The 13,444-nt window shown below is 37.7% G+C and overlaps 1 pseudogene; it reads left to right on the top strand.

Moving 5' to 3' along the window:
* The first annotated feature begins 9,677 nt into the window (after window positions 1–9,677).
* Window positions 9,678–11,116, top strand: LOC112316995 (elongation factor 1-alpha 1 pseudogene; annotated as a pseudogene).
* Window positions 11,117–13,444: the final 2,328 nt, after the last annotated feature.

Here is a 13,444-nt window from a genome sequence, read left to right as displayed (position 1 = left end):
CCTAAAATGGAATAAGCTGTATAAAACTATTCTTGTAAAGGTACACATATTTATTATTATAATAGGCATTTGTGTTATTTCTGTCATTTTCTAGATGAGAAAACTGAGGCCAGGAACATTTAAGTTTCTTGCCCAAAGTCAGCAAGTAATAAAGGGTAAAATAAAGCTTCAGACTAACGCTGCCTAACATTCCAGCCTTGGAACCTAACTGCCATTCTGTGCTGCTTTCTGTTTTTTGAAGCAATGGTACACTATGAAGGACAAAGGCAAGTTTCCAGCCCTTGGAAAAAATCTCGAAGATTTTGTTAGTTTTAAAAATTAGCTTCAGAGAACATTAATATCTTTATCATCTTTGAGGATTTCTAATCTGAAGGCAAATCCTAATGAAAAATATTCTTGGAATAGTATCAAAATAGGGAAATGCCATTCCTTTCCACCCCGGGCCAGGCCCATAATAAACATCACTAGTAAATTTCAGCAGACTTGCACTCGCCCTGAGCCTGAAGATTGCCTAGCGCCTGTGTCAACATCTCGCTCGCGGCAGCTCCTCGGCGCTCAAACAGTGAGAACCAGCACTTAGAAAACCTCATACACCAAGATTGCAGGTTCAACCTCCAGTCAGGGCACATCCAAGGATCAACCAATGGGTGCATAATAAATAATATTTTTAAAACTTTTAGAAAATCAAAAAACCTTTTCCCATCCTAGCCTTAGGCCATCCCATTTCTGTTCATAGACTTGGAAGCACTGTTGACATTTATCCAACTGACTTTTGTTGTGTCCTCTGCTCCGGGGCACTGTGCTCAACATGTAGATTGCGACAATCCAAGTGCAATATTTGCCCTCAAGGAACTCACAGGCTGTCAGGAAAACTGACTGAAAAAGTAAAAGCCAGCCATTACTATGCTACTGAAATCACACAGCAAAAGCAGAGGTGTACATATGGAGTGATGAGGGAAATTAATCTGAGAGTAGAGGTGGCTGTAGGGAACAATTCCAAGAGAAGGGGACAGTTGACTTAACCTTCAAAACAAGTAAAGTTGGCCAAGGAAAGACCATGAGGGGGCAGGTCATCCTAAGCAGAGAGAAGAGCACATGGCAGTTTGCTTAAGAACGCATCGCAATGTGTAAGCCTAGAAAGGTGAACAAAGCTACATTATAATGGGCTCTCTTTGATTTACCAGAGCCTGTCTTTTATCTTGAAAGAGTTAGAGAGACATTGAAGCATTTCGAACAGGTACATGACAGAACCGCTGCTCTGTTTTATAAAGTTCCCTGGCTGTGCTGTGCTATAGATCTATTTAAAAAGCAGCATTTGGGTACAGAACTTTTCTCAGGACCTGCAATAGTCCAAGTGAAAAACTATAAAAACCTGAACTAAGATAATCACAGTAAAATAGAGAGGACAGGGCTGATTAGAGAAATATTGAAAAAGTAGAATTTATATGACTTTGACTGTTTTGGAGGTGACAGAGCTTGGGAATGGGAGGAACCTAGGAGGAAGCCTAAACCTCTGGCTTGGACAAACTGATGCGTGATGATTCCATTTAATGAAATAGGAGATACCAGAGAAGGCAGAATTTTGAGTGCAAAATGATGAACTCATTTTGGAATAGGTTAAAACTGACCTAGCAATAGTACTTCCATATGGAGTTGCACATTTTGTAGTTCAAAATAAAGACATGAAGCACAGGAGACAGTAGGTCTGGTATCTAAGTGCCGGTTAAAAACAGAAACACAGATGAACTCGTCAAAGGAAAGTACATCGACAGCCAATAAAAGTTCCTATTTTAAATTGTGGGAAGCTATGTGGTTCAGTGGTTATGACAGTGAGCACTGCAGCCAGACGGCCCAGGTTGATAAAATGATTCCAACACTTACTGTGCGTGTGATATTGACAAAAATTGCCTGACCTCTCTGTGCCTGTGGCCTCGTATGTACACAATGGCAACAATCGTATCTATTTTATAAAATTACTTTGAAATGTTAATATGTGCAAAGGCTTAGAACATTGCATATAAAAGCGTTAGCTAATGCAATGATAAAGACCATCATTTATAATTATAGAAAAGAAATACAGTTTTTCTTACTTTTAAGTCCTTTCAACATAAAGGAGAAAGACAATCACATCTATAAAACAAATAGTAATAATGAATGGTTGGATAGCTAACATCAAAACAATGTTATGATGTCAACTGCACAGGGAATGCTGGGATGGATGGAGATGTCAGTAACTTAGCAGTAATTAGGCTCCACCTGCAGCGGGACATGGCAATCACTAGGACTAAGAAGCTGCACTTCTTGGGGGAAACACCTTGGAAAGTGTTAGTAAAGACAAGTACTACCTGATAAACCATTTTGTTTAAGGCCAGCCCTGCCCATGAGCTTCATTTCTTCTGTGGTACAAAAGACTCAGCCCAACATAAAGAAAATATCAAAAAGCATGATGCTTAGAATATAGACAGGTGAGCCTGTAAAAGGTGGAATTGACTTTTATTATGGTTTATATAAATTGAACCAAAGATACTAGGTAGAAGTCATAAGGAGACAGACACACAAAAAAGAGCCCCTAAAATCAAACTTATCCCTAGATATCAATAAGCAATCTTGGAAGGTAATAAATAAATGCTATGTCACGGTGGGTATTCTGGCAAACAGTGGGCTGTAATTTTCAGGAATTTTATAGAAACTCCAACTTCTTAGTGTGACTAGATGCACCTTTAAGGGCATGTTTCCATCTTTTCATTCTGTGCTAAGTACAATAGCTGAAGTGATCTACTAAATAGTTGAAATGGATGTGCGTGGAGGAGACTGGGGTTACAAGGCCCACTAGTACTCCCTAGCATCACCACTAACTAATATCAACAATAACGACTATTATCTCTTACTAGTATTATTGTTGATTTTTCTTCTTTTATTATATCTTCAACTTCAAAGAGAGGCTGAAGAACTCTTCTAGGTTCTCATAAGAAACCCTATGAAAGAGGCTTATCCTTTCTCTTTCAGAACAGATAAAATCCCTGCTGATATCTTTAGCAAGTCCTATTGTAACAGGGTGCAGCCAGGCCCCCCACAAAGAGGGATTTGTAATGGGGTCCAGAACTCAGGTGTCCAGAAAATATTAAAAATATATAGGATGTCCTCACCCCCCACAAGTCTGAGCTGGGGGAAGGGACACATGGAGTAGGGCCATTGAGTTATTTTGCATACCAACAGTTTTGCAAAAACTTCTAGAACAGTCATTTAACATATCTATAACTTTTGACTGGTTTCATGGATATGTTAAGTAGCTGTTGCCACACTTTGAGCAAGGGAGAAGGGAGTGACTTCCACCCAGGAGGTAACTGGGAGGCAACTTCCCCTGGTTACAGCACCTTTGTGAGAGCTTGGAGATGGTTGGCTCCACAGGGCCACACCTGCATGGGCTGACTATGGCAGCCCAGAAAAGCTGGGAAAATATGAGAATGCTGGCAGGTATAGCTGATTGTGGGAGGAGTTGGAAATGGGGCTGCAGAGGAAGATTGGCACCAGGATTTAAACCCAGGCGCGGCAACCATGCGGGTCAGAACCACACAGCTTTGGTGAGGTTTGGAACCACACGGTTGTGGGGCTCCTTTGCTACACAGCTTAGGAAGCTGGAAACCAAGATGTAGCAGAGATGCAGAGCTCTCTATTAGCAGTTTGAAAGAATGCAGGAGAGACATTAAGGAAGGAAAGGGGTGGAAGGGCTCTTACTGGTGGGCCACGAGAAGGTGCCATCTGGGTATGGATTAAGAACTGGAGATCCTGGCAACACAGCTGGTGGTGGGAACCACGGAAGGCCTGCCAGCCAAGCTTGGATTACTGGGAAGAACCGGGAGCTAGCCAAGCCACGAACTTCTATGTTTTCCTGAGATATGGTACTCCTGACCGGCCAGACTGGGCAAATGAAGGAAGGAAGGACTGTGTGTGTTTGTGGGTGTTCTAAGGGACTTCGGGACTCTAACAAAGGCATTAAGTCATTACTCTAAGTCTGTATAACTTTTGGATAAGTAGTTCCTTTCCTTTTCACCAATCTTGGCATTGAGAACTATAATTCCCTGGTGGTGGGCAAGGCAAACCTAGTACAAGGCAAACTCAGAAGTGGGGTCCATTCAGTAATAGTGTCTTGTCCCCCTGCCCCACGGGTCTGTTCTGTAACACTACAGGTTGAAATGACTTGCTCTATTCTCATTGTACTACATTCCGAAGAAGTTCTCTACTTAGAGAACTTCTTGAAATTGCTGGTAGGTCAATTTTATGCTAATTCTGGCTCATCTTATGCCTGTTACAGGGAGGAATAAGATTTGGTTTTGTTGTTTGTTTGTTGTTTGTTTTTAAGTAAATCTCTTTGTTTCCCTCTGTGTCATACAAAAGTGTTAGCACTCTGAGTAATTAAAGTAAAGCCTACGGCACAGATAATATTTTTACATGATTACCACTAACCAATTAGCTACAGAAATTATCTCCATCATTATATACTGTCAAGCTAAAGATTTAATTAAAAAACTTTATGGAAGGATTTTGTTGTAAGATGATAAAGTGTCTCTTCCACTTGTTTTAAGTGCATTGTTCTCAGCCGTGTATACTAATTAGGTAAATAAGAGGCTGTATGACTATCTTCACTATAAAGCAGCTTTCTTTAAGCAATGGCAGTAACTACTGCTTGCCTAATGAGATAGTATTTTATTATTGTTTTCCACTGAAATTAAACACTTCTCCACAAAGCTCGATCTTCATTACCCTTTGATTATTACAGAGGTTGACAATGGTGCAGGTCATTCAAAGTCCCATAAACTCAGAGAGATGTTCAGATATCAAAACACTGTGTGTAACATACATGAAAGCTCCCATTTTGATGAGTAAGAAAGAATAATTTAAATCATACATGATAGTGATAATATGGCAACATGGTATCAGGAGTTTATCCAAGAGTTTTACTAATTGAACCATAGTTGATATCTTTATTTGCAGCAAGATCAAATGTGGTTTACAAATGTAGAATACATAATGTTGAACTTCTCAGAATAGCAAATTTCTGTTTCATTAACCAAACAATAGAATAAACAACTTCAGTAAAGTTGTAGGATATAAAATCAACATAAAAAAATCTATGTCTACAAACCAATGATGAATGATCAAAAAAAAGAAATTAAGAATCCCATTTACAGTTGCATCAGAAAGTATACAATAACAAGAATACATTTAATCAAGGAGATCAAAGACCTAGTCACTGAAAACTATAAGACATTGAAAAGAGAAACTGAATAACATACAAATAATGGAAGGATATACCTTGCTTATTGACTTGAAGGATTAATACTGTTAAAATATCCTTACTGCATAAAGTAATATACAGAGTCAAAGCAATCCCTATTAAAATACCAGTGGCATGCACTGGCTGGTGTGGTTCAATGGATTGAGTGCTGGCCGGTGGATCAAAGAGTTGCTGGTTCGATTCCCAATCGGGGCACATGCATGGGTTGCAGGCCAGGTCCCCATTAGGGGGCATGCGAGAGGCAACCACACAGTGATATTTCTCTTACTCCTTTCCTCTCTCTCTAAAAATAAATAAATAAAATTAGAAAAGCTAACCCTAAAATATATATGGAACCACAGAACACCTTGAATAGACAAAGAATCTTAAGAACAAAGTGGGAAGCATCACACTTCCTGATATCAAGTTATACTACTACAAAGCTACAATAATAAAAACAGTACAGTACTGATACTAAAACAGAGCTGAGATGAATGGAATAGAATGCAGAGCCCAAAAATAAAAATCTCACATAGTCAATTAATCTATGATGAAGGAGGAAGACATACAATAAAGACTCTCTCAATAAGTGTTGTTGGCAAAACTTGACAGACATATGCCAAAAAATTAAATTGGACCCCTTGCTTACACCATGTGTAAAATTAAACTCAAAATGAATTAAACATCAGTCTTGAAACCATAAAACTCCTAGAGGAAATCACAGCAAGTAAACTCTGATATTTCTCTTAGCAAAATCTTTTTGGATATATCTCCCCAAGCAAGGGAAACAAAAGAAAAAATAAGCAAATAGGATTACATCAAACTAAAAAGTTTTGTCACCTCAAAGGAAATAATGAACAAAATGAAAAGACAACCTACTAAACAGGAGAAGATATTCACAAATCATACATCTGATGAAGGGTTAATATCTAAAGTATACAAAGAATACACACAATGTAACAGCAAATGAACAATTTAATTTTTTTTTTAATGGCCCTGGCTGGTATAGCTCAGTGGATTAAGCACGGGCTGCTAACTAAAGGGTTGCTGGTTCGATTCCCAGTCAGGGTTGCAGGCCAGGTCCCCAGTGGGGGCCATGTGAGAGGCAACCATACATTGTTTCTCCTCCTCTCTTTCTCCCTCCCTTCCCCTTTCTCTAAAAAAATAAACAACATCTTTTTAAAAAATGGATGGAGGAACTGAACATACTTCTCCCAAGAGGCCATACAGATGGCTGACAGACATGTGAAAAGATGTTCCATATTACTAGTCATCAGGCAAATGCAAGTTAAACCCACAATGAGACAGCACTTCACACTTCTCAGAATGGCCATCATCAATAAATCAACAGAGAGTGCGGTGAGGATGCGGAGAAAAGGGAACACTTACGCACTGTTGGTGGGATTGTAAATTAGCACAGACACTATAAAAAACAGAGTAGAGATTCCTCAACAAATAGGGCTGCCATACAATCCAGCAATTCCACTTCTGGGAATATATATGAAGGGAGATATGTTTTAGTGGTATATCAGACTCAGCAAGGAAAAAAGAGAGAGATGACTTACATAAATAAAATCAGAAATAAAAAAGAAGTAACAACTCACACCAAAGAAACACAAAGGAATATAAGAAATTATCACAAACTATCTCTCTACAAAGTGGGCAACCTGGACAAAATGGATAAATTTCTGGAAATGAACAATCTTCCAAAGCAAGAAGAATCAGAGTATCTGAATAAAAAGGTTACAACTAGTAAAATTGAGCAGTAATTAAAAAACAAAGAAATTCCCAACAAACAAAAGTCCTGGGCTGGATGGCTTTGCAGGTGAATTTTACCAAATACTCAAAGAAGAACTAACAACTATCCTTTTAAAACTATTCCAAAACATTTGAGAAAAGGGAAGATTCCCAAGCTCATTTTTCAAGGCCCACATTATCCTAATTCCAAAACCAGATAAAGACACTAGAAAAAAAAGAAAAGTATAGGCCACCATCATTGATGAACATATATGCAAAAATCCTCAACAAAATATTAACAAACCAGATCAGCAATACATTTAAAAGATCACACACCACGATTAAGCGGGATTTATTCTGTGGATTCAAGGTTGGCACCATATCCACAAATAAATAAATATGATACATCACCCAAACAAAATGAAGGATAAAAATCATATAATTATATCATTAGATGCAGAAAAAGCATTTGATAAAGTCCAGCGCCCATTTATGGTAAAAACTCACAGTAAAGTGGGAATAGAGGGAACACACCTCAACAAAACAAAGACCATATATGACAAACCCACTGCCAGCATCATACTCAATGGGTAAAAACAGTGTTTCCCTTAAGATCAGGAACAAGACAGGGAAGTCTGCTTCTACCAGTGTTAATACAATGTTTGGTTTGTTTGTCTGTTTGTTTTTTAATTTTTATTGTTATTCAGTTACAGTTGTCTGCCTTTTCTCCCCATCCTTCTACCTCACTAATACAATGTTTTGATAAAGAGAAACTTTAGTTATTAAAACATATTTCCATGTTGCCTCATAAACTTATTTTGTTCAGTAGCACATTAGAACATATTGTAGCATTACCAAACCTATTCACCATGAAGTTTTTTCATATTAAACCTCTACTGAACTTTTCTCTAATTAATTAAAAATCTCATCGGGAGATAACCTTTACTTTGACATAGCATCTTTCAAAATACATTCTTGAAACGCCATTTGTTATATATTCTAGTATCGAGTAAGAAAGCTTAGAACAGAAATAAAGGGTTGAGTTAATTAGTCAACAATGATTCATTAGACATTTACCCAAAGTGAGATTTCAAGTCTGTTCATTCCCTTGGCTTGGTGCCACATTTTGTTTGTTTAATGAGAACTCTATCATCTGTGAAGTTTGTGAAGGATTTAAAACTCTGGCACCTAGATGCATTTATTATGATAATAGTTGGCAATGACAGTAACCATCCAAATTCTGTATAACTTCAGTAGAAATTTAAAAATAAGACACTTAATCTTGTTCTGAAATACATTTAAGAGGATTAACTATCTGACCTAAATTATGTCAGTTGCTCTATTAAATAGATGTTTGGTAAGTTTAAATACATCAATATGGAGAATTTATCTATGAGTCAGCCTAATTTGGGGCAAAAAAAAGCTCCCCAAAATATGATGAAAATATTTTTACTTGATTTTATTTTTTTAAAGATTTTTTTTTTGAGAGGAGGGAAGGGAGGGAGAAAGAGAATGACAGAAACATCAATGTGTGACTGCCTCTCATGCACCTCCTACTGGGAACCCAGGCATGTGCCCTGATGGGGAACTGAACCAACGACCCTTTGGGTCGAAGGCCGGTGCTCAATCCACTGAGCCACACCAGCCAGGGCTTATTTTTACTTGATTTTAAATAATAATTGCATAGATGAAGTTGCTAACAATTATACAAACAATAATTGACTGAAAACTGGAAAACTGCATAAAGATTTTTGTTCTGCTGTTAGCTATTTAATTTCACAGCAATTAATATCACTTAGTTAATACCTTTCATGTTCTAGTTAAGCACTCGTAGGTCTCCCAAGTGACCTTTCCCCCTGAATATTTATGTTTCAGGAAGTATTTTCCCTAGATATTTTAGCTGGTTGGATTCCAAGTTAATTTTTATTTTTAATCAGTTTTTTGCTTATAAATTTTGACTTCACTATATGCAATTATATACAATTCCTCTATTTTCAGTGCTGGTGGAACATGACATGAAATCAAGATCTGTTACAAATTCAATTAATTTTATTTAAGAATGCAAATATGGATAAGAAATAAAAGTAGGAGGACTCACAATTTAGGGCTAATCCTCTACATCTGTTGAATCAGTATGCTGTAACTACTTGTCAGTTTTAGTTTTATATTCTTCAACATTTCAGTCTGTGCATAAGTGTGTTAGTTGTTGTAACTAATTACCACAACTTGATGGCTTAAAAAATAAAAATAAAAATTTATCCTCTCACAGTCTTGGAGTTCAGAAGTATAAAATCAATGTTGAAAGAACTGGTTGCTTCTTGAGGTTCTGAGGGAATATATGTCCATGATTCTTTCCTGGCTTCTGGTTGCCACAGAAATCCTTGGAATTTCTTGGCTTGTGGGCACATCGCTCCAGTCTCCGCCTCCATCTTCACATGGGCTTTATTCTCCGTGGCTCTCCTAAAGACATGGTTCGCTGGACTGAGGACCCACCCAGGTGTTCAGATGATCTCACGCTGGGATACATTCTTTCTTTATAATTTCCAAACTACAGTTTTATTTTTTATTAGTAATTCAGATGGCTCTCATCTTGAGACATTTAATTAATTTATTTATTTTAAATTTCCAAACTACTTTTTCGCAACGGGTTTGCTGCCAGAACACAGGTGTTGAGAAAACCACCACTAAATCAAAGCCAAAATGGGAAAGGAAAAGACTCGCATCAACACTGTGGTTATTGGACACGTAGATTCCGGCAAGTCTACCACTACCGGCCATCTGATCTACAAATGTGGTGGGATCGACAAAAGAACCATTGAAAAATTTGAGATGGGGAAGGGCTCCTTCAAGTATGCCTGGGTCTGGGATAAACTGAAAGCTGGACATGAGCGTGGTTTCACCATTGATATCTCCCTGTGGAAATTCGAAACCGGCAAGTATTATGTGAGCATCACTGATGCCCCAGGACACAGAGACTTTATCAAGAACATGATTACAGGGACATCTCAGGCTGACTGTGCTGTCCTGATTGTTGCTGCTGGTGTTGGTGAGTTGGAAGCAGGTGTCTCCAAGAATGGGCAGACCCGTGAGCATGCCCTTCTGGCTTATACACTGGGCGTGAAACAGCTGACTGTTGGTGTTAACAAAATGGATTCCACTGAGCCGCCCTACAGCCAGAAGAGATACGAGGAAATTGTTAAAGAAGTCAGCACCTACATTAAGAAAATTGGCTACAACACTGACACAGTAGCATTTGTGCCAATTTCTGATTGGAATGGTGACAACGTGCTAGAGCCAAGTGCTAACATGCCCTGGTTCAAGGGATGGAAAGTCACCCGTAAAGATGGCAGTGCCAGTGGAACCACTGCTGGAAGCGCTGGATTGCATCCTGCCACCAACTCGTCCAACTGACAAGCCCCTGCGTCTGCCTCTCCAGGACGTCTACAAAATTGGTGGCATTGGTACTGTCCCTGTGGGCCGAGTGGAGACTGGTGTTCTCACACCTGGCATGGTGGTCACCTTTGCTCCAGTCAATGTTACAACTGAAGTAAAGTCTGTTGAAATGCACCATGAAGCTCTGAGTGAAGCTCTTCCTGGGGACAATGTGGGCTTCAATGTCAAGAACATGTCTGTCAAAGATGTTCGTCGTGGCAATGTGGCTGGTGACAGCAAAAATGACCCACCAATGGAAGCTGCTGGCTTCACAGCTCAGGTGATTATCCTCAACCATCCAAGCCAAATCAGTGCCGGTTATGCACCTGTTCTGGATTGTCACACAGCTCATATTGCTTGCAAATTTGCTGAGCTGAAGGAGAAGATTGATCGTCACTCTGGGAAAAAGCTGGAAGATGGCCCAAAGTTTTTGAAATCTGGTGATGCTGCCATTGTTGACATGGTTCCTGGCAAGCCCATGTGTGTTGAGAGCTTCTCCGACTATCCTCCTCTGGGTCGCTCTGCTGTTCGTGACGTGAGACAGACAGTTGCTGTGGGTGTCATCAGAGCAGTGGACAAGAAGGCAGCTGGAGCTGGCAAAGTCACCAAGTCTGCCCAGAAAGCTCAGAAGGCTAAGTGAATATTATCCCCAACACCTTCCACCCCAGTCTTAATCAGTGGTGGAGGAAGGGTCTCAGAACTATTTGTCTCAATTGGCCACTTAAGTTTAATAGTAAAGGACTGGTTAATGATTACAATGCATCGTAAAACCTTCATAAGGAAAGGAGAGTGTTTTGTGGACCATTTGGGGTTTTTTTGTGTGTGGCAGTTTTTAAGTTATTAGTTTTTAAAATCAGTACTTTTTAATGGAAACAACTTGACCAAAATCTGTCACAGAATTTTGAGACCCATTAAAACAAAGTTTAATGAGAAAAAATAATAATAAAAAATAAAATTCCAAACTATAATTCATTTTCATGATTTCAAAATTATACAGAGTTTGCCTCCTACCTTACCTTCCTTTCCTTCTATTAACTTCTCTTCACAATAGTCTATTTAGTGGTCTTATATTAAGCTTAGTTCCTAATATATGTTTTCTCTTTCTTAGGGATCCTTACTCTGTGAAGACCCTTTTCCAAATAAATTCACAATCACCTGGAACTGGAGGAATATCTTGGGGGGGGGGACCAAAATATAATCCACTACAATTTGATTGCATATTATTATAAACCGATTTTTCAAATAAAATGAGATATCTGATATCAAACATATTACTACGCAGTATAAAACTATGTTTTGAGGATCCTTTGCTCTATGAATGCTGTATATAAGTCACTACCCAAATCGACTTGCCCTAATTAGTATTTCTATAATCTTACTCACAATATTGTTTCAGGTACTTTAGAGTACTATTTTGCTAGGTGACCACCACGTAATCGTCATTCATTTTCTCATTAAGGCATTAATTTGATGAAAATAACCATCCCAGAAGGGATACCCCCTTTTTTATTCTTTTTTCACATTCATAAACATTAATCTAGCATTTAGATTATTCACAGTGACCATTTATCCCTATGCAGAGTTGAATTATCATGCAACTTTTCCTTCAACCAGTAATGGACATTTTGACATTAATTCATTTTATTAGCTGCTTCCTGATTACTGAATAGATAATCTGGAACTTTTTTACTTCAATCACTCATCCACAACAAAAATCAATATATCTCTATTATAGATAGACCCAAGGAGCTGAGGAGATCATTCATTAAAAAATCAGTAAGTGGCATCTAAATAACAACTTAGGATACCTTGAAAGTGAAATCCCTGCAAGAAAAAAATGAGGTATGCTTTGTGCGTTCTACAAACAGATACCAAACAAATCCCTTGAGCTCCAAGTGTGATGCCTAGTATTACCAAGGGTACTGTGATACTAATGTCAAAGTAGAGGACTCTGGAGAAGCAAGTGCAAACACAAAGACATAAGAAAAAATATAACTTTTGAGCTCTTTGGTTGGTATGTCATAGAGATATACTGATTCTTCTTGTGGGCAAGTGATTGAAGTAAAAACGTGAGAAAAATAAACTTACTAAAATAAACTTTAGTATGTGAAACACCTTTATTTGACAATTTTATAGGTAAATGGACATGGCTATGGATCCATTTTTTGTATTTGCAGCTGTCTGGCTTTTTTTCTATTACTACTTATACATTATTCACCATTTCTGATCACTAAGCCAAAGAAACTTATCAAGAATTCAAGCAACCAATTAATTTACCCATGCAAAACTAGGGATTTTGATTGTTCTTATGTTCGATAATATTGACAAAAGGATCAGTTGTTTTTCATCAGCTAGTCAGACACATTAAAATTTCTAATTTATTCTTCAGGGTAAAATTACAGATTGGCTTTGGTCATCAATAAAGCTTTTATTAGCCATGTTAAAATCTGAAATCATTAGAAATAAAATAAGCTTTTCATAAAGCAAATTTTTTCAGCAAAAATGTGCCCTTTACTATGAGTTGGAACTCACTGTTTTGATGTTAAACTCTCATTTAATGCAAAGGTGACGACAGTAGATTGACATTAGTTGTGTTGATGGGGGTGGATCATTTCTTACTACCTTACTTGATGAAAACCTCTGTGACTGTTTTCCATTCTTTTTAATTTTAAATTATATTCAAATCTAAAATGTAAGAACCATTTAATTAGATCACAGAAATAAATTTAAAGGCAGGATTAAGAAATAAATTATTATATTTACCTCCTAAAACTGGTATAAGCCTTATATCAGTGCATACAGGTAATGTGCTTAGAACAATAATTGGCTCTCTTAATAAAGACTATGTGCATTTGCATTTAGTATCATTATTATTATGAAGACTAGAAAAGGTTAAGAACCATTAGTGAATCCTTGAACTTCCTGATTGAAATGATATACATTAACAAGTGTTTTCTTATTTTTGTTTTTTCTTTTAAAGCTCCTCTAAAAGTTCTTATG

The sequence above is a fragment of the Desmodus rotundus genome, chromosome 7, assembly GCF_022682495.2.
Source record: "Desmodus rotundus isolate HL8 chromosome 7, HLdesRot8A.1, whole genome shotgun sequence".
NCBI lineage: Eukaryota > Metazoa > Chordata > Mammalia > Chiroptera > Phyllostomidae > Desmodus > Desmodus rotundus.
This window is presented reverse-complemented; position numbering and strand designations above follow the sequence as displayed.